This window comes from Notamacropus eugenii, chromosome 2 (assembly GCF_028372415.1).
Source record: "Notamacropus eugenii isolate mMacEug1 chromosome 2, mMacEug1.pri_v2, whole genome shotgun sequence".
NCBI lineage: Eukaryota > Metazoa > Chordata > Mammalia > Diprotodontia > Macropodidae > Notamacropus > Notamacropus eugenii.
The window spans coordinates 386739919-386762372 of NC_092873.1; positions in this window are offsets into that span (position 1 = coordinate 386739919).

The window sequence follows — 22454 nt, forward strand, 5'->3', positions numbered from 1 at the left end:
TCCTTGATCCATTCTGTCAGAATTCACCAACTAAAAGTACTGTATTCTGTGAGATCCTAGCCTAAAGATGGACTACTCACTGTGCTCTCTAGTAGGGCTTTATAATTTATGCACATGAATGATAAATAAAGAATGAAGAAATAGATCTTTTAGGCACTTACCTTTCTACTAATGGGAACGCATGAAAAAGACCACTTAATGGAGTTAGAGGCACAAGAGAAAGTACTTTTATATCTGAAGTGAATATTTGTATCTGAGTAGCACCTATACCAGCGTCTGAAGCTAGAGGATGTTTTGGGTTTTTTGTTTGTTTTACTGATGGAACTCTAGCAAATCAGAGGAACTGACCATTACAGGCTTCTGCAACCTACAAAGAAAATTGTCCAAAAAATCTCAGTGTTTCAGGATTGAGTATGTTTTCCTTTCTGGTACACTCAACCTACAATCTCCTTTAATTGTTCTTTTTTTGCTTGTGCTTTCATCCATTATCTGACCAAGATAAGGTCCCACAGGCCATTGCATTTGATAGTCAGGCTGCTTTGAGTCAAATGTGCCATAATTTTGTAACCTGGCTGATTCAGAATTTTGTGCTACGACTGGCTTGTTTGCAACATAACTGTATAAATGTGTCCTCCTTTGAGATTTCATTAGAAAATAATGATTATTAGAGTACTCAGTAAGGCTTTTCTTTACTTTGTGATATGAGACAGCTTGACTTTACAATGCTAAAGGCTGATTCGTTCAGGACTGTATCTTGTGTTCATATGAAAACTTGTATGTTAGTTTAGGCCAGGGGTGGGGAACCTGAGGCCTTGAGGCCACATGTAGCCCTCTAGGTCCTCAGGTGTAGTCCTTTGAGTGAATCCAAACTTCATAGAACAAAACTGTGAAGTTTGAACTCAGTCAAAGGGCTACACCTGAGGACCTAGAGGGCCACATGTGACCTTGAGGCCTCAGGTTCCCCACCCCTGATGTAGGCCTTCATGGTTGTGTCACCTTGCCTTGAACAATGCATTTCCCAGGCTGCAGATGTATCAAAGACAGAGATAGTGTCGAACTCAGACTGAGCTGTGATGCCAAAGACATTATTTACCATTCACACAAATTAGCTGCCCACTACTTTTGGAAGACCCCTGGCTCCCATCAGAAGCACAAGTGGCCAAAACATACCATAGGGGGCTCAGGAATCTAGGAGCCAGAGGTAAGCATGGGCAAAGTATACATGTTCCTGCTTAGCATCCTCACTAATAGCCAGTCTAACTGGACCAAATGAGCACAGACACATCTTCCTTGGCTCAAGTCCTACTGAATCATCCTGGCTAAAACAGAACTTTGCTAGATCAGTCACACTAGCCCAGGAAGTAATCTACTTGGGTGAACCAAGTCTTCTACATAATGGTATTAATATCAGAGAGGAAGGAGTAGTGCAGTGGAAAGCTTAGCAGGGATGGGAGTCAAAAAGCCCTAGGTTCTGGTCCTGATTTTGCTAATAACCCACTATGGAACTGTAGCCAAATTGCTTAACATTTTTGGGCCTCAGTTTCTTCATAAGTAAAATGATCAGGTCAGATTAAATCATTTTCAAGGTCCTCTCTAACTTTAAAGTCTGCTGGTTCTATGAAGTTCAAAAGTAATCATTGCTAGCATTCACATAGCACTTTAAGGTTTGCAAGGCATATAGATATCTTATTTTATCCTAATAAAAATTCTTAGAGGTAAATGATGATGATGATGATGATGATGATAGCCAGCATTTGTTATATGCCATACACTGTGCTAAGTTCTTTACATTTATTATGTTACTTGATCCTCACAACAACCCTGAGAGGTAGAGGCTATTATTATTTTCATTTTACAAATGAGAAAACTGAGGCAAACAGAGGTTAAGTGATTTGTCCAAGGTCACAGGGCTATTAAGGGTCTGAGGCAAAATTTGAACTCAAGTTTTCCTGACACCTAGTCCAGTGATCTAGCCACTGTACCACCTACCTGCCTTAAGTAGTTTTAAAATGGTGCTGTTCATCTCTTCCTGATGAGAATTACAGATTTTCAAACTGGAAGGAACATTAGAGATTATGGACTTGAACTTCTTTAGTTTATTATTTCTCTGCATATTTCTTTCTGACCTTCCCTACCCCGTCTTATGATTTAATTTAAGGAAAAAGTGAAATGGATGAAAAAAGGGACAGAGAAGGTCAGAGAGAAGAATGGTGGAATGGAAAAGGGGCAATGCTGGGGGGTCAATAGTCAAATAAAAAGGGATAGAAAAAAGGAGGAAGATCATAAGGAAAGGATCTGGGCTTCAAGACAAAATTAAAAAATACCCTTTCCCTAAGAACTGATGATCTGCATGGTATGTTTCCAGTCAATGAAATGCTGAAAATCAAAATTTACATGATTTGTGCAAAGAGAGATTTATCCGTGGTCAAGAAGAACAATATGTTCTCTTTGGTATTAAGTCCAGAATTATGACTTACATTCTGACCTCCATGTGAGCACTTGCCTTGTGTGAGTTCTCTGTAGAATAGTCTTTCAGGCAAATATACATTTAGCATTCAAACAATGTGACCAACCCATTGAAACTGCACTCTCTGTAGTAGAGTTTGAATGCTTAGCAGTTCAGCTGGAGTAAGGACCTCAGTGTCTGGTCCCTTTTCTTGCCAGCTGATCTTCAGAATCTTCCTAAGACAATTCAGATGTAAACAATTCAGTCTGGTAGGCAGCCTACTACCTTTTCTCTCCCATACCTTCCTTCAGAACCTCTGATAATTCTAGCAATGCCTGTGTCAATCTCATCATCTTCTACATTCTTGGAAAGTACACTTCCAAGGTAAGTGAACTTATCCACAGTATTCTAAATTTCTCTATCTCATATAAAACAATGGTTCCATGTATGGATGGTGTCATGTTGGCTGGTGGAGAACCTGTATTTTCTTGGTGCTAATTGTTAGGCCAAACTTAGCACAAGCAGCAGAGAATCAATCCATACTTTGTTGCATCTCAGCCCCAGGGGCTTCACTGAGTGCTCAATCATCTGTTAATAAAAAGTCACACACCAATTCTTCTTCCGCTTTAGTCTTGTAGCTTTTTCAAGTTAAATAATTTACCAACAGCATAGCCGATCTTAATGCCATATTCCTCTTTGTTGAGTGTCTGGTCACATCACTGAAAACATCATGCTGAAAAGGACAGGAGCAAGCACACAACCCTGCTTCACTCCATTGGGTTACACCAAGGCAATGGCCTTCTATGCAACCATATTGCCCAACCAGTATTTCCATATTTCCATCAGTGTTCCAGCTCTGTGATTGGGTACATTGCATTTTTAGAGAGTGCATGAGGTCCTCTGGGCTTTCCATCAGCCTCCTTCATTTCTCCATATCAGTTTCCTTCCATGACTTTATTAGTTCAGTGGCATATCCTAGCCAAAACTCAAAGGGTTCCTCATCTGGTGAACTATGGTGCACCGCCCCCCCCCCCAAAAAGGACCATGACATTACAAAGGGAGCCCCTTGTATTTGCACTGGTAGGCTATATGCACTCTATCATCAGTTATTACAACTATATTACTATCTGTTTTGCTGCTGCTCCCTAAGGATCATGAGGCCTTATATGCAACCTGCCACTGAAATCTCCTATACGTACTATCTCCCGAAAATGTAAGATCCTTAAAAACACAAATTGTCTTTCCTTCGATTTTTATCACTAATGCTTAGCATAATGCTTTGCACACAATAAAGCATGTAATAAGTACTTTTTCATTCATTCAACCTGAAAAACCTACAATGATGATACCTCTACTTCATTAATTAAGGAAGATAACGGTATCATTGAATCATAAGCATGACTTACAGGTGGTAATCTTGGCTTACTCCTTACTTTGTTTTTAGTTATTACCAGGAACTTATCAAATTTTCTCACCATCTCCTGGTCAACAGTTGAGAACAGGGAATACGGGAGTAGTGAGTAACTTATTTAAGAACAATTTTATAACTAGTTAGACTTAGCAGTTAAAAGTTAATTTAATAATAACTAATTTCCCCAAATCCCCATTAATCCCTTTGAAGTTTTTAGAATGTACTACCAATTATAGTTTAAAATATATATGTGTGTGTGTCTGTGTGTGTGTATTTATATGTGAAAAAAATCCTCAATGGGACCTTGCAAAGCTAGAAAAGAATAGCTTCCACTGGACTCAATACTCAGAATAACTTTTCTATGCAAAGGAAATGATCAAGGGAACTCCTTGATTTTTTTTTCTTATCTGAGGCATTTTTCTTGGAACTGAACGAGAGCTCTGGCCTCTTTCTATAGGATATGTTCTGATTCCCTATTAAAGAGAATGTGCCTTACTGAAATGACCAAGTCCCTCCATGTTGGTGGTTCCTGTGACTGAGGAGATGTGCTCAGGGTAACTGAGTTAAGGAATAGTCACTTACTCTGGAGTATAAGAGGATAACCAGTTCTACCTTTTTCAGAACATATATAGCACTCTTGGATTTCTGCTCACCACTCAGTGGTATCAGAGACCCTAGTAACATAATAGTGAAAATATGTGTTTATCTAGAAGAGCCTGAGTCCCTGCCTACCTTCTTTTTCCCTCAGCACAATATAGATTTCTTCTCTGGCCAGCAAATAGTAATTTTGAGAAAAGGATATTTCCAGCCCTGCAGATTCTGAAGACTGAGAGTTATAGGATGCTAATTGCCCATTGGGAGGTAATTTCTACAGGTGGTGTTAGAAGTAAGATTTGAACCCAGATTTCTCCTGGCTCTAGGTCCTATACTCTTTCTATTATACCACACTAACTTAAAAAGCAGAAAGTTCCACCTATAACCATTCCCTTGCTACTTGAGCTTGGAGGTGTGTCCCATTTCAGTTCTTTATATGCTTAGCAATAAATATTTTATATTTAAATGTTTCTTACATGCTTGCAAGGAGAGACTGAATGCCTCTAGGGAGAACTAAAAATGATCCAAATTCAAACGTTCCCAGGGAAGATTTCAGGGTGAGGGCAAAAACAAGGCAAGCTACATCACTGTAGAGAAGAATTCTCCAGAATTGAACCCAGTCCATGGAGTTCTAGGAGTTACATATGACACACAAATTACAATAGGAATGGTGATTCCACAAGGATTAAAGGGGATGAGGGAGGAGTGTCAGATAGGGTGGGGGAGATGACGTTTCTGTCCAAGGAGCAGGAGAGTTTTAATTCTAGGTTAGTCACTTCAATGTCTGTTTTCTCCTTGCTGATCTATGACTATGGAGTTCTGGGAAATAGCTATTCTTTATAGTTCTTGTATCTTCCTTGGCAATGCTCTGAAATTCTTATTAAAGGGCACACCTCCTCATTAACCTATTTATACTTTATATAGATCACACTATAACCTTTTTTATTCTGATCTACCTTGTACTTTAAAAGAACTGAAATGTTTATTGTTAACTAATTAGGGAGTTTTCCTCTCCTACTTAGAATCTATTGTCAAAAAGTAAAAACAAATCCTCCTTCTTAGAGTCTTTGGCTTAGAATAGGACTACTTGAATTTCTGTTTACTTTTCCTAAAAGATTATCCGGAACAGTTTAATTTATCTGATAGTTACTACTTAACTTTCTTTGTAGTCTTTTTTGTGCCTGCATAAAAAAGTCAATGAAGAATCCTTTTTTCCTTCTTCACATTTGTCTTAAAAACACAATTCTGACCCTAGGAGCATTGAACTTAGGAATGAGGAGCCTTGTTCTAGTCATGGTTCTGGAGTCATGATCTATCTCTATAAAATGGATGGCTTTAGTGAAAGTGTTATACATATGTTGTATTATTGTAGGTTCAATATATTGATTTTATTATCATAAAAGGACACTTTTAAACTACCTAAGATGATGTCACCCATGTGGAAGAGCTGAGGACTTGTTTCTGAGAGACAAGAACTGGTACATTCATGGTCAATCTGTGTTGGCTTACCACATGGATAGAAGCAGCCCTTTTTTCATTGGCTACATAGCCGTAACTGTCTTTAAAACAGCCTGATTCAGTGTAGTCTGGGCTTTTACTATATCTTTGTTTGAAGGTGAAGGATTCCTTGACTCACAGTCATTGGTAAAGGGGAGGATCTGAGGATCACCCCTTTCCCAACTCCTGCCTTAGACCAGGAAGCCAGGGGAATGAGAGGAAAGGCTTTGGCCTTGTCTTTTTCTGTTTTAGGTGCAAGGAATATATTCTCCAACCTGGGAGCTCCTGGAACCCAAGTTGGATATTGTACTCAATCCAAGAGCAAAACCCTGAGGAATATCTAGGGACATTTGCCCAATGAAGCTTTGGTCTTGAACTTCATGAGATGATTGCTATGTAGGGAGAAAGAGAAACTGAGTTTAATTCAACCCTCTCCCTTCAAGTGAGGTGGTATAGGGGAGATTATGTTCTTAACTCTTGGGGAAAATACATTTGTTTTTACTATATTTTTGAAATAAAGAGCCCTTTGTAAAAGCGGTAAAATGTTAAATAAATTTGACAAATTAATAAACTTGATGAATAAATAAATAAAACTGAGGTGCTAGTTACTGGACCCCTAAAATGGAGGGAAGGCAGTTGGTAGGAGCTTGAGCCTGTGGAAGAGAAGAGTGACCTCCCAAATCCCTCAGCATGCCAGAGAAGCCTGTACAGTAAGTAAAATGTAATAGTCCTAGCTCTAAGAAAATAAGTCCAGAGTCAACCAGGGTGCCTCATGATTTCCTGATTTCTCCTAATAGATGGTCAATTTCATAATCCATCTAATTATGCTCGCATGTCAGCAAAGGATCAATGCACATAGAAGATATTTGTAATGTAGGTCTAAACCTTAAGAACAGAAAGTAAGCAAAAGATTTCAAGATTTTAAAGGCAATCCTAATACTTCTTAATTGACTAAACCACTGGTAAATTGTTCTGGGTTGAGAACAAATGAATTCACCTAAGCTATTCATTAACTTATGGGTAAACTTATTCCTTTTTTACAGGCTAGGAAATGGAGATCCAAGGTATTTGTGTGGTTTGTCCACTCCAGTAACAGAGAGTTAGTGGCATTGGTAGGGACAGAGTCTAGTTTTACCAATCTGCTAATTTGGCTTTCTTAGCTTATAAAATAACACTTCTCTTCAGTCCTATTTCTGCCTGTAGTTACAAAAATCCAGTCCTCATTTGTTACTGTCACTGAAAGACAATTACATTTTTTTCATTAATAGTAACTCTGGGGGAAAAAATAATCAAGCCAGTCTCTCTCTAGTAGAATGTAAACACCCGAAGAGCAAGGATCATTTTGTTTTTTTTTTATATCACCAGTACCTAGTATAATGTAGACCATTAATATGCTTATTAAATTGAATAGATTTTTATATTGACCATTACGCATAGAGATATCCTTTTCTTTTAAATTAAATCTCCTACACTTCAATAAAAAAGGAGGGGGATGTTTGATCCGGAAGTGCAGGAGTAAGAGTCAAGGGGAAACTCACCAGGAGGTCTGGATCTATGGATGGGGGAGAAGAGAACTTGCAACCTCGAAGCCACAGGTTCCCCTCCTCTGGTATAGGAAGACAACCCCCCTCCCCTCAAGAATCATCAAAGTGGATAGAAGTCTCCAGAGTGGACTGAAAGTGTCTGTAAAGTCCTGCCTATTTGGAACCATTTTTATTTCCTCCTTCTTCAACCAGATCTCAACCTGCCTCTCAAAGAACCACTAAAACTCCCTTAAGTGATCTTAAGTGTCATTAGAGTTAATCTACAGATTAAATTCAAAATTGTCTTTTTATTCCCACCCCTCTAAACACTAATTCCCTACCTCATTACTAGCACCTTCCCTCTGAGATTATTTTCTATTTACACTGGATAAAGCTTATGTATTTACAGGGATAATAAATACACACTCATTGACTGATAAGACAGTGTTTTTGCTTTTCTGAATATCTCCAGTACTTAACAGTACACATAGTACAACGGCACATCAGAAATGCTTAACAAAGCCTTCTTAACAATTAAAATATATGTGCTACCTGGAAGTGTGAGGAATTAACCAGTTCAAATGGATATCATTTATCCTGTCATGTTCTGTCATCAGGAGACTGTCCTGAAGCATTTAGTCCCCAGTGCCACAGTTAGGAAGTGAGTGGACAAGCTGGAATAGATATGGAGCAGGGTAACTAGAACTTTCAGTGGATTTCAAACTTTGTCATACAAAGATAAATTGAAGAATTGCTGATGTTTATTTAGGAAGGACTGAAAGCTAGGATATCATAGAGAGATTAGATGTATTCCACTTAAACCACAGAAAGCAGAATTGGGAGCCGTGAGTGGAAGTGACAGGAAACCATATTTTGGTTCAATATAAGGAAAAACTGTGGAGTGTGAAATCTGAAAAAATCAAGGAAACAAAGGATCGAGATTCCAAGCATATTGGTTTATTAAGCAAAGACACCAATTGCATAACAAATTGGGACTCGACCTCCTCATCTTGGCACTGGACCCTGAATACAGGGGGAGACAGATTCTTATGCATCAAAAGAAAATTATACAAACCAGGATACAGGTTTATATATAATAATATATAAACCAGGATTCCTAACTGGAGGAAAGATTAGGCCAGGGCTTTCCGAGTTGGTGACAAGTGAGTTTGGAGAGTAGGGAGAAAGGAAAGCAAGCAGCTGGACTTTTCTGGATGTGAAACAGGATTTCATTCAATTACTACAATTAGCAAGCAGGTGGAATTACAGGAAAATAAAACTTAGATCTCAAAAGGGAGACAGTCTTCTAAGAAGGAGTCAGTTTGGCTCACACAATTACCACAATTCTCTCAAAAACTGAGATATGAAATAAAACAAAACAAAATAAAATAAAATAAAGGACAATTTTCTAATAATTTGAGCTGTCCAGAAGTAGAATGCATTACCTCAAGAGACCTCCACTGAGGATCTTCAAGTAGAAGCTGGATGATTACTTCTCAGGAATACTGTAGATGAGAGTCCTGCTCAGGTATTTGTTGGATTTCTGAGGAGCCTTCTAACTTTAAGACCTGTGATCCTAAGATATAAAGATTCTGATCCTAATGGAAAAACTATAGGGAAAGGAATAAGCATTTAGATATTACCTATTATGTTCCAAGAGTTGTGCTCAGTGTTTTACATATATTATTCCATCTGATCTTCACAACTCTAAGAAGTAGGTGCTATTTACCTAGATTTTACAGTTAAGGAAGCTGAGGTAGACAAATGTTAAGTGACTTGCCCAGAGTCATACAGCTAACATGTGTCCGAGGTCAGATTTGAATTCAAGTATTCCTGACTCCAGTCCCAGTATTTTATCCACTGTGCCACCTAGAAGGATGTGGAACACTCGAAAGTCTTCATGTAATCCATAATCTTGTCTAAATCTACCTTGTAAGTGTGGCACCTCTAGGGAAAAAAAAGGGTGACAAAAGGTAGATCTTCATTAATTTTAACACAATTAATTAAAAAGCTAAATTTATTTTTTAAAGAACCCCTATTTTCAATCTAGTAACTTTGTTAGCTATATATATGAAAACAAAACAAAACAAAACAAAAAAACAACTGTTCACTGGTTCATTGAATGTCAATACCAAATGTTCCAGTTCAGTGGCCTGGAAAGAGTGGCTTTGTACTAGTTACCTCAGACTGTCCTGCCTTTTTTTCTTATGGGATTTGTTAGAGAGCTCAGTTTGGCAATTCAGACAGTAACAGAAAGTGAATTTCATCTTCCTGCTATCACAGAAAACACTGCCAACTCTACCCAGAATCCTCCTACTATCGGCTTCTTCATGACTCACATTTCTGTCACATTTGATACAATCTCCTCTTTACTCTTTGCTGATTTCTCTCCCGTGTCAAATTTTTGTTAAATGACCCATAACTTCTTCATTCAGGATGCACTGTAAGACTCTCTAGCTCTGAGTGAGGGGAAACTCCAGTGTTTCTATATCTGAGCTTCAGTTTCAGTTATATCGGTATTTGGAGAGGGTTTGTAACTGGTGGCACAGCCCAAAAGATTTCCCAGAAGTGATGAAGTAGGTGATTTTGTCAGGCTGCCTTTCTAAGTCTTGTTCCAACTTGTGGCTCATCAAAAAACATACAAAAAGTACAGTATTTTAAAATACTGTTAAAAACTTAATGGCCATCAAAATCAAATAACCTAGCAATCAGGAGGAATAAGAAATTAAGGAAGCTGTGTGATGCAGTGAAAGCACATCAATTTAGAGTCAGAGAGCCTGGAGTCAAATCCCAGCTCTTCCCCTTTATTCTATCTGATACTAGACAAGTTACTGGACTTCTTTGGGCATTGGTTTCATCTGTGAAATGAGGGGGTGGATTAGTTAAGGTCCTCTTGTAAAGTCCCTTTCAGCTCTAAAATGTATGATTATGTGATAAATCACACCTAAAACCATCAACCTTGTGTACCAAACATTTTTACAAAGTTTAATCAAGAAACTACAAAGAAAATGTTTGCAAAGCACTTTATAAATGTTATCTCATTTCACCCCACACACAACAACCGTAAGAGGTTGGTGTGATTATTATCTCCATTTTACAAATGGGGAAACTGAGGCAGATTAAATTATTTGCCCTTTATCATATAGGTAGGATGTATTTGAGCCTAGAGTTGAACTTAGTAGCACTCTATGCATTGTGCCACCTAACGGACTCTAGAAGCAGACCTGTCATACCCACAACATTATTCTCTGTTTCAGTTTGGCTGACTTACAACTTTACTTTTTTGGAGGTGGTGGTATTCTATGATAGCCATATTGGGACAGCTAGATAGCACAGTGGGTAGAGCATGGTGTCTGGAGTGAGGAAGACCTGAGGTCAAACAAATCTGGTCTCTCACACTTATTAGCTATGTGACCCTGCCATTTAACTGCTGTTTACCTCAGTTTCCTGAACTGTAAAATGGGGATTAATAATAGCACATACCTACCAGAGTTGTGAGGATCAGTAAAAAAAATTATTGTAAAGAACTTAACGCAGTGCCTGGCACATGGTAAATACCATATAAGTATTAGCTACTACTGCTACCTAACACTCCTCCTCCTCCTCCTACTACTACCATCACTATCATCACTACCAGGGTGTAGGATGTGTTCAGGGAGGACCAGCACCTTTGGTGTGATGGCTGCTGAGCCCTTTGGGGGGCTTTTTCCACCTTTGGTGTCCACCTGTTCCAACCTATTCTCACCTGTGATTCCAACAAGCTGTAGCATGTGCAGTGGCCACACCCTGATAAGTCATTTCGGCAGACAGGGTAACCAAGGGGTCTCAAACCCATTGGTGAGTTAGGGGGGTGTCTACCCCAAGCTTGTGAAGACTTCCTCTGGTGGAATGGGTGGATGAGAACAATTTGTTCCAACGGCCATGAAGGCAGATGAAGCAGGTGATGTGGAGCGCTTAGAGCTTGGTTAGACTTCGAAGAGACCAAGGTCATTCACTGCATCCTGAGCCATTGCCAATTGTCTTGACTCTGTCCTGCCACTGAACTATGATGACTCTGGAGGAAAGAGTGAGGCTGATGACTTCGTGCACCTCTGCCTCACTTAAATCCAATTTATACACGAATCAAAAGACATCATCACCCATACCATTTTACTATTATGCCTCAAAGTCCTGTGGTGACAGGCAAGTGATGAAGCAGCAGGTGTGGATACACTGGGAGCTGTAGTCACAACCCTACATGTAGATGGCCCAGGCCGTAGGATCGTTTCTCACTGGAAGCAACAGTGAGACTTGGCAGCCCCCTAGGTGTCTGAGCAGCCTTTGAAGGATTGCACTGCTCACCTTCTGGTGTGAGGAAGGGGAATAGAAAAGGTGCCCTAAACATTGTCTGCTTACCCAATTCTGGCCTGATTACCACAGGGACCACTATGTGGTTGAAACACAAAAAAATGTACAAAATGTACAAAAACATTTGCAAAGATGATTCCACTCACCATCAGCACATAGAACATGCACACACTAATAGACAACACAAAATCCAGTAGACCTGAAAGATGAACAGATCTTGTCGCAAGAGAACTCAACAGGTATCGCATCTAAATAGCAGTCCTGAGTGAAACAAGGTTGGCAAATGAAGACCAGCTTACTGAAGTTGGAGCTGGATACATATTTTTCTGGAGTGGGTGCAGTGAAGAGGAACACCATGAAGCTGGTATGGGTTTTGCAATCAAAACTATTCTAGTCAGCAAGCTGGTATCCCTGCCAAAAGGAGTGAATGACAGGCTCATGACAATGCAATTGCCACTCACAGGAAAACACCATGCCACCATCATCAGTGCCTATGCTCCCATCATGACAAACCCTGATGCAAAGAAAAATTTTATGCAGATCTAGAGCCCCTTATCATAAATGTGCCAAAAGAGGACAAGCTTATAATTCTGAGTGACTTTAATGCTAGAGTAGGCTCAGACTACCAGACTCGGCGGGGATTCCTACAGAGGAATGGAGCTGGAAACAGCAACAACAATGGTCATTTATTGCCAAAGACTTGTGCATTGCATGACCTTCTCATCACCAACACTGTTTGCCATTTACCTAAAGGCAATAAAACTTCATGGATACACTCTCGCAGCAAACATTGGCATCTAATAGACTATATGTGTGTGTGTTTGTCTTTCGTTGCTGAAGAAGACCACACCATCAGAGAAATGACGACATGACTTGCACTTGACTTTGTTTTGAGTGAGGGAGGGCTGTGCAGGTCACCAGCCTCACTTCTCCTCCAGAGCCATCTGAATCCAGTGACCAGATATTCATCAGGATGACTGGAAATAACCCAGGATGAGGTAATTGGGGTTAAGTGACTTGCCCAAGGTCACACAGCTAGTGAGTGTCAAGTGTCTGAGGTGAGATTTGAACTCAGGTCCTCCTGACTCCTGACCTGGTGCTCTATCCACTGCACCACCTAGCTATCCCAATAGACTATGTGATTGTAAGGAGAAGAGACAGACAAGATGTGAAAGTGACAAAAGCAATGTGTGGTGCAGAGTGCTGGATTCATCACAGACATCCTTTTCAAGCTAAATACTCACATTCATCAAGTGCTGCCCCCAAGGCAAAATGACTAACAGAAGAATTAATGTCAAGAAATTGGAGCTCTTCTCTGAGTGTGTACAGTTTGTTGCTAACTTGGAGGGAAAGTTGAGCCAATACATAGTTGGTAACAATGAAGCAGAAAAGGAGTGGGCAGCTTTCAGAGATTTGGTGTACAGCACTACATTTGTTCATCTGGGTCAGAATACTTGCAAACACCAAGACTGGTTTGATGAAAAGGATGGGGAAATTCAGAAACTGCTAATTGAAAAATGAGAACTCCACAGGATATACCAGCAGGATAGTTCATCCACCTCTAAGAAGGCAGCATTTAATTCCATCAAAAGCAAAGTACAAACAAAGCTTAGAGAGATACAGGATTCCTGACTCAGTAAACAGGCAGATGAAATTTTCAGTTTTGTGCTGATAGTAGCAATCCAAAGTGCTTTTATGATTCTCTGAAAGCTATTTATGGACCAAAAACCTATAGTGCATCACAACTACTCAGTGCTGATGGAGCCACATTGATTAGTGATAAGGACATGATCCTGAAGAGATAGGCTGAACTCCATACTGTTCTCAGCAGACCATCATCAATCAATGCTGAGGGCATGGACAGTTTACCTCAGGTTGAAGTCAATCCCTCCTTAGCTGAACTTCCAACTGAAAAAGAGGTTTTGAGGGCCATTAGGCTCCTTTCATGTGGCAAAGTACCTGGTGCTGATTCTATTCCAGATGAGATTTACAAGGTAGGGGGACTATTGCTCATAGAAAAGTTGACTGAAATTTTACAGGTTATATGGCAAGAGGAGGTTAACCCTCAGGAATTCAAGGATGCCTCCATTGTCCATATTTATAAGGGTAAAGGGAATAGATTGTCCTGCGACAACCACAGGAAGGTCTTTCTCTTAGTCATTGTTGGCAAAATTCTTGCTAGAGTCCTCCTTAATAGGCTGATCCTTCACCTCATATTCCTGAGAGTCAGTGTGTCTTCAGAAAGGTCCAAGGAACAGTCAATAGGGTGTTTGCTGCCCAAAAACTCCAGGAGAAATGTCAGGAGCAGAACAGAGGTCTATACACAACATTTGTAGATCTGACCAAGGCCTTTGACATTGTTATGAGGGATTGTGGAAAATTATGTCAAAATTTGGTTGCCCAGAGAAGTCCATCAGTATTGTACGTCAATTTCATGATGACATGTTTGCCCGAGTTCCGGATAGGAGACAATGCTCTAGTGCCTTCCCAGTCACCAATGGAATGAAACAGGACTGTGTGCTTGCTCCCATGCCTTTTAACATGATGTTTTCAGCCATGTTGTCAAATGTTTTCGATGAGGATGAACGTGGCATCAAGGTCAGCTATCATACTGATGGTAAGTTCTTCAATTTGAAAAGGCTACAAACCAAGACCAAAGTGGAGGGAGTGTTGGTGCATGATTTTCTGTTTGTAGATGATTGTGCACTCAGTGCAGCCTCTGAAGCTGAGATGCAACAAAGTATGGATCAATTCTCTGCTGCCTGTGCTAATTTTGGCCTAATAATTAACACCAAGAAAACACATGTGCTCCATCAGCCACAACCACAATATCCACATGTGGAACCATCAATTACAACAAATGGAGAAGTTTTGAATGTTGTGGATTAGTTCACTTACCTATTTCAGGGATGTACACGTTGACAATGAGGTTGATGCATGCATTGCCAGAGCTAGCTCAGTGTTTGGGAGGTTCCAAAGAAAAGTTTGGGAGAGAAGAGGTATTAGACTGACTACCAAACTGAATATCTACAGAGACTTTGTGTTGATCTCATTATTGTATGCCTGTGAAAGAGGGACAGTCTACCAGCACCATGCTAGGAAACTGAATTGCTTCCATTTGAACTGTCTTAGGAAGATTCTGAGGATCACTTGGCATGATAAGGTACCAGACACTGAAGTCCTTGCTCAAGCTGAACTGCCAAGCATTCATACTATGCTTTAGAGAGTGCAACTCCGAAGGGCTAGCCATGTTGTTCGAATGCAAAATGTATGCTTGCCGAAAAGACTATTTTATGGGGAACTCACATGGGGCAAGCAATCACATGGTGGTCAGAAGAAGCGATACAAGGACACTCTCAAGGTCTCTCTCAAGAACTTTGGATTTGACTGTGCGACATGGGAGATACTGGCACAGGACCACTCAGCATGGCATGCCCACATCAGAAAGTGATCTGTGCTCTATGAGCAAAGCAGAACTGAGACAGTCATGTATGGAGGAAACAGCTTGTTATTTAACATCTTTACAGATCCATTCCATTATTCTTTTCTTCATTGTTCATTTTCCTGTTTTTTCTTTAAATGTCCTTGGCATCTCATCTAAGTCTTATGCCAAATTTTCTGCAAACCTATTTTCCCTTGAACTGCTTCACACTCTTTTATGATGTGATATAATTGATAATGTTTAATTATCTTGCCTGATAAGATTTTGCAAACGGATTTATATTGTTAACTAGTGTTACTCTTGGTTTCCATGTTTGTCTGACTAGCAAGGAGATAACGTGTTTGCTGGCTATGGTGGTTTCCGGGCTCTTTTGGCCTTCCTGTTATGACAGTTAATTTACACTGTTTAAACTTCTGTAAGAAATTGGGATAGTCCACACAGTTGTTTCCTTATCCAGTTTTCATTTTCAGCTTCAATAGATTGCTTAAATATATCAGACTGGAGTTATATTGACTACATACCTTATCTGCTCATTTTTTCCATTCTCCTAATTTGACATTGATTTTGATTATTACTTTCACATATTAATAGTATCCCTATAAAGACAGCTAATTCGTAAGTGATTCCTACATTAACAACCAATTTTTCCAGTCTATGATAATATCTGCCATTTATTTTTGTGACACTATTTGTTTTTTTACAAATTGTCACAAATTCCAACTCACTTCTTGAAATATTCGTGAAAAATAGGTATAAGGTTTTACCTGTAGTCTATAAGTCTTTATACTCTTTCAGTTCTTGATCCCATCTTGCCATACCCTAACCTCATATTATTTCTACCATCTGCCTCTAACTTTTTTTATTTCTACCATCTACCTCTTTTGCTACTATTCATGTATTACTGAATAGAGCTGGAAAAAATAATGAAACCATACTGTTTGGATCCACTGTAAATTTATGTTACATAATCTCAACTGGGTCCTCGCTGCAGCGTCAGTTCTTTTATATATCCCTATTTGACTTTATATCCTACTCAGTGTAATAACATCCTACTCATGATAACAATTCCTAATATTTTCATTCTTTTTCAAGCTTCCCAAAAGACTCTTTCCTTCCATACTTCCAGCTGAAGACTGGCTTCTACTTCACTAAAAAAAAATTGAGGTCATTCACCAAGAGGTTCCTCTTCTCTCCACTTCCTCATCTTCCATCGCTCAGACATCTTCACCTACTATTTCCTTTGCCCGTGTCTCACATGAAGAGGTGGCCTGTCTTTTTCCAAGGCAAAACCCTCTACTTGTACCCTTGACCCCATCCCATACCACCTTCTTCAGCAGATTGACCCCACTATCATCTCCACTCTCTCACTAATCTTCAGTTTCTCCTATTTACTGGCTCCTTAACTGTTGGCTATAAACACACACGTACACACATACACACACACACATTTCCTTTATCTTAAAAAAAAAAAAACCTCTCATTTGATCCTCCCATCCCTACTTGTTATTATGCATATCTCTCTTCTACTTCTCAGATAAACTATTTAAGAAAGCTCTCCACACTAGCTACCCCCATATCCTCTCCTCTTATTCCCCTCTAAACCCATTGCAATATTTCTTCTAACCTCATCATTCAACTGAAACTGTTCTCTCCAAAAATACCAGTTAGCTCTTACTTGCTGTAACAGCAAGCAAAGTAGGATCTTTGCTGTTTTTCTGAATTGAGTGTTAACCAATCAGATATGTGCATGTGGGCTCTAGCCAATCAGATCCTGGAGTAGAGCAGTCCCCCTGATCTGAGACATGGAACAGGAGGGAAAAGCTACCCTACATGTGAATCCAGGAGAGAATCAGGAGTGGTCAGCTCATAGAGAAAGAGCCATGGGACTTGGAAATCAACCTGGAGTTAAGATGAAAGATGACTTTACTTGGACACTTGGTATTGATTAAGGATGTTACTATGAATGTTATGGTTTACTTTATTGGACAATGTTTAGTTTATTCTGAATAGAGAGTTCATTATATTATGTGATTAGACCCTCGAAATTGTTCACAGCAGCAGTTCTCAGGTGTGATGATGCTGTGACTGGTGTTACACTTGCCAAATCTCACAGCTTTTTCTTAATCCTTACCCTCCTTTACCTATCTTCAACCTGTGATTCTTTTCATCACCATGTCCTTTTGGATACCACATCCTCTTTTTTTCATAATTTTACTTTCTTCTTGTTCTCTTACAGTGTGTCTGATTGCTTTTTCTCAGTCTGCTTTGTTATATCTTCAACCAGATTATATCTACTAACCATGGATATCCCCCAACGCTCTGTTCTAGGTCCTTTTATCCCTTTATATTATTTTGCTCAGTGACCTCATTAATTCCCATGGGTTTAATGATCTCTTAGAAGGTAACTCACCTAATCTTCCTCCTGAGCTCCAATCCTATGTCAACTAACTTTTGGACATTTTAAATTTCATATCACATAAGCATCTTAAACTCAATATGTTTAAAACAGAACTTTTTATCATCCCCTCATCCTCCCCCCCCCCCAAATACTTTAATCTTTCCCATTCTTCTATGGGATTGTTGAAGGAACAACCATTTCCCCCAATTACCCAAGCTCAACCTAAAGACCATCCTTGACTTCTCACTTGCATTCATCCCACACATTCAACCTATTGTTAAACTTTGTCATTTCTACATTCACATTTCCCCCTTTGCCTCCACACACATAGCTATCATCTATTATAGATTCACATCTTATCTGACTTAGGATATTTCCACAACCTCCTAGTTGGTCTCCCTGCCTCAAGTATTTCCCCATTCTAGTTCACACACTGCTTAGCTGCCATATTTTCTAAAATATAGTCCTGACCATGCTAATCTTCTACTCAATAAATTCAGGTAGCTTCCTATTACCTGCAAGATCAAATATAAAATCCTTGTTCTCTTTTAAAACCTTACACAACCTGGCCTCTTCTATTTTCTTTCCACTGGTCTTACACTTAACTCCCCTCTGATCATGCTATGATCTAGCAATGCTGGACCTGCTTATTTCTCACATATAACATTCCATCTCTTGACTGTTCATTTACATAGCATATTTCCCATGCCTAAAATGCTTTTCCTCCTCATCTTCAAATTTAAGCTTTCTTGGCTTCCTTCAAGACTCAGATTCAATCCCCACTTTCTGCAGGAGACCTTTCTTGGTCCTGCTCGATTCTCCTAGTGCCTTGCCTCTGAAATTACCTTCATTTACATCACATGTATCTTGTATGTACTGTTGTGTTTTTTTTAATGTTATGTCCCCCATTAGAATGTCAGCTTCTTGAGGGCAGGGTTCATGTTTTTGCCTTTTAAACAAAATATCCTCAGTGTTTAGCAGAATGTCTCGCACTTAATTGGTACTTAATAAGTGTGTGTTGACTTACTTAATGACTTATCCTGGAATCATAGTTTGGAATATATTTCCCCCATCTTTCCCTATGCCCATCTTTGCCCTGAAGTAACCAAGATTTAAAATACTAGTTGATTTAACTTGGAGGATCTTTTCTAATTCTTCAGATAATTTTTCTACCCTCTCATTACCTGTAATGGATATTGGCTCATATATGTAACAGCAAGGACCCCGGAATACACAAGAGTGCCTGCTGTATAGGTTCTTAGACCTGCTTTTCTAAAAGGAAAGCAACTTTTGAGGGTCAGCAATCACTTTAATCATTCACTTAGCTCAGGGGGGAAAGTCAGCACCCTAAACTTCAGGGAAAATACAAACAGAAATTACAAGCACAAATTACAAACAGAAAGACCAGCAGACAGGGCTTCCAACTGTCTGACCGTAAATAACACATACATCACAGATCAATAGACAGAGCCAACTCTCTTACCATACATACATAGTTATCAGAGAGAAGCACCAACATCTGGGTTTTTAAAGTCAGGAGGCTCCTTAGCAGCTACCCAGAGTCTCATCTGGCCAAACAAGCACTTCCAATGAGTAAGCCCCAAAACAAAACCTCACTTCAGAGTATATATATATACACTTTTCAGAGCCAGAGGGCATCACAACCCTTGAGAACCAGTATTAGAAATTAACAAAAGGTGTGGGCCTTCCTACAAAACAAATCTCCCCTTATCAAGTTTCCCTTAATGGGCAGGCCCATTAATGGATGGGGAAGATCTTTAACTCTCTAATTAATGTTATATTATATTATCAACATGATAGTCTTTTTGCTTGTGCTCATCATGAGTACTACAAAGTAAAATGACCTAGTGTCTTAGAAAAAACAGTGTTTATTGTTAACCTAGGTAATACTATGAAATCAATTCTGGCAACTCTTTTATTTATCTCTTCAAGGAAAACTTGTGATCTGTCTTTCTATTTAGCTCTACTTTCCTCTTATTTTCACATTTCAGTCTCTACCAATATCTGAACCAATACTGCACAAGGTCATCACTTATGAGATAGAAGATTCCTGAACAAGGGCATCTTGTTCAGAAATAACTATAAGTGGGCCTAAATATAAATTTAGGAGAGTCAGGAATATCAGCCAAACTGATGCAAATGACAAATATAAGGAAATTTTAAGATTTTGTTGTGTTTAGAGGAGAATAGAGAATTATATAGGAAACCAGGACTATAATGAATATAAAGTCATCAGTTTTGCATAAATTGTTGGTTCTTATAAATATCAGCTTACTCAATCACAAAAATGATACAAAATTAATCCATCTAACATGTAAATACATTTAACGATAAAACTGGTCTATGTTTTGAACTCTGTGAGTCTAAACCCTTATAAAGAATGATTGCATCTACCTTTGAGGATAGATACTAAAAAGTCAGAGATGGATATAAGTAGTGACATTGGTTCCCCATTATTGCTATTTCTTAGAGATAATCACTAAAACAAGGACACCAAAGAAACCCCAAATCACTTCAGTCAGCAAAAGTTCATTTCCTTGCTAAGAGACCTGTTAGCTAAATGAGATACCAGTTGAGGAAACACGTTTGTTGGTGAAATATTATAGAAGAAGATAATAGAAGATTATAAGCAATATTGTCTCACAACAAGTGAAGAACAGTGGGATCACAGCATCTCAGAATCAGAAGGGATCTTAGGTAACATCTAATCCTGCCTATATATCAGGCACCACCTCCTTCTTAAAGCCTTTCCCGATACTTCCATTGTTACTGCTCTTTCTTTCATAAAATTATTTTGTATTTACTTATCTGTATATGTGCATCTCTCTAGTAAAATATAATCTCCTCGAGGGCAGCATTTTTTCTCTTTTTGTCTTTGTATTCCTAGTGCTTAGCATAATGACATACCATTTTGGGGGGAAGAGGGACTAGATTCGAGATTTCAATTGTATAAGAAACTCCCAGTGCAGAAATTCCCTCTACCAATGTAGATCAGCATCTGCTCTGCAATTTATAGAATTACCTCAGGCAATGAAAGTGTAAAGAATCTAACCAGAATTACATAGCCAGTGTGGACCACAAAATCCCAATCTGTAGCAAAAATCACTAAGGCAGAACTCAAGCATGATCAATCAACTTATTAGAAAATCTGGTGGTCCCTAATTAATTGAGTCCAAGTTCTTTCTCATGGTCAAGGATATCTTTGCTTGAGGAAAAAATTATTTTTATACCCATTGAGAGAGCATCAAGGTACTATTCCATGATTGGTGGAGAAATTCCAGAAGTCTGGAAATCTTACAGTTAGCTAAGGGAAATGCTCATCAATAATAACCATTTTGTCAAAAGCCTTTCACAGGTCATTAGCTATAGGTCATCAGGCACAGGCAGTTAACTGCAGGCCGTCTCAGCTGGGACTTTCCAAAGGCCATAAGACCCTGTCAACAGCATCTCAGGTTATAAGACCCTAGTGTTTGACCAACATAATCCTAGGGTCCAAGGAAGTTGTGGTTTTGAAGCAAAGATCACTAAGGAGTGGACGGAAGTGATTCATCAAGTGATGGGGTATTACTGAGTCTCATGAACCTCATTTTATACTTAGGAGTAGAGGGAGGGAGGGATATTGCTAATACAATAAATTCTTAACCCAAGCTAATATATGTTCTTACAACAAGTCCAACAGTGTGCTCTATTTGATAAATCCAGTACAATTAATATAATCATTAGTACATGGTAGATTAATTGTAGTCTATATGACTCTTATTCTTACAATATTAACTAAATGAAACTTAACTCTATTCCACTTATAATCACTGATATCCATTAAAGTATAATGACCTGAGTAAATACTGATTAACTTTAGTAGAGGTATCAAAATTATCTTCACACCAGGATGTCAGAGTTGGGACTTGAAGATTTTCTGACTCTGAGGATGGCTCTGAATCCAATCTACCATGATGCATTTGTCTTGTACTATAGTAGATATTTAATAAATACTTATTAAATCTAGTTGAATGGAATCATTCATCATATCATCAAGCTTCTGCTAGACCTCTAGTGAAGAGGAGCCCTCTACCTTAAGTGGTGAGGAGACTTTCAAACCGAGATTCAATACATTACTTGAAAGATACATGCTCAATACTCAAACAGTATTTGTTCAGTACACTATACGAGTTTTGTATGAGTTAGAGTAGATGGTGGTTAAGGTCCATTCCAATTCACAAATTCTATGATTTCACCTCCCTGGGCAGCCTATTTTACTTTAGGATACCTTTAACTATTAGGAATTTTTTTCTTTATGCCAAACCTAAAATTTCTTTTCTTCAACTTCTACCCATTGCTCCTAGTTCTCCCCCTGGGCCCAAGTAGAATAACTCTAAACTTTCTTCCATATGATAGTCCTTCAAGTACTTGAAGATGGCTATCATCTCCCCTTATAAAGTCTTCTCTTTTCTAGAATAAATATTTCCAGTGTCTTCAGTTGATTAATCTTCATGTGGCATGACCTTAAACCTTAGTTGGGTTCTTCTAGACACTCAGTGGCTTATCAATGGACTTCCTAAAATACAGCATCTAGAATTGAACACAGTGCATTAGAATGAGGTCTGACCATATCAGAGTACACTATTAGTATCGCTTTTCCTAGACCTAGGTTCTATGCTTCTTCTCATGAAGCCTTAGCTTTATGGAGGAAAAAATCATTAGTTTTCTTAGCTGCCATATCACATTGCTGAATCATCTTGAGCTGGCGGTCCATTAAAACTCCTAGATCCACCCTT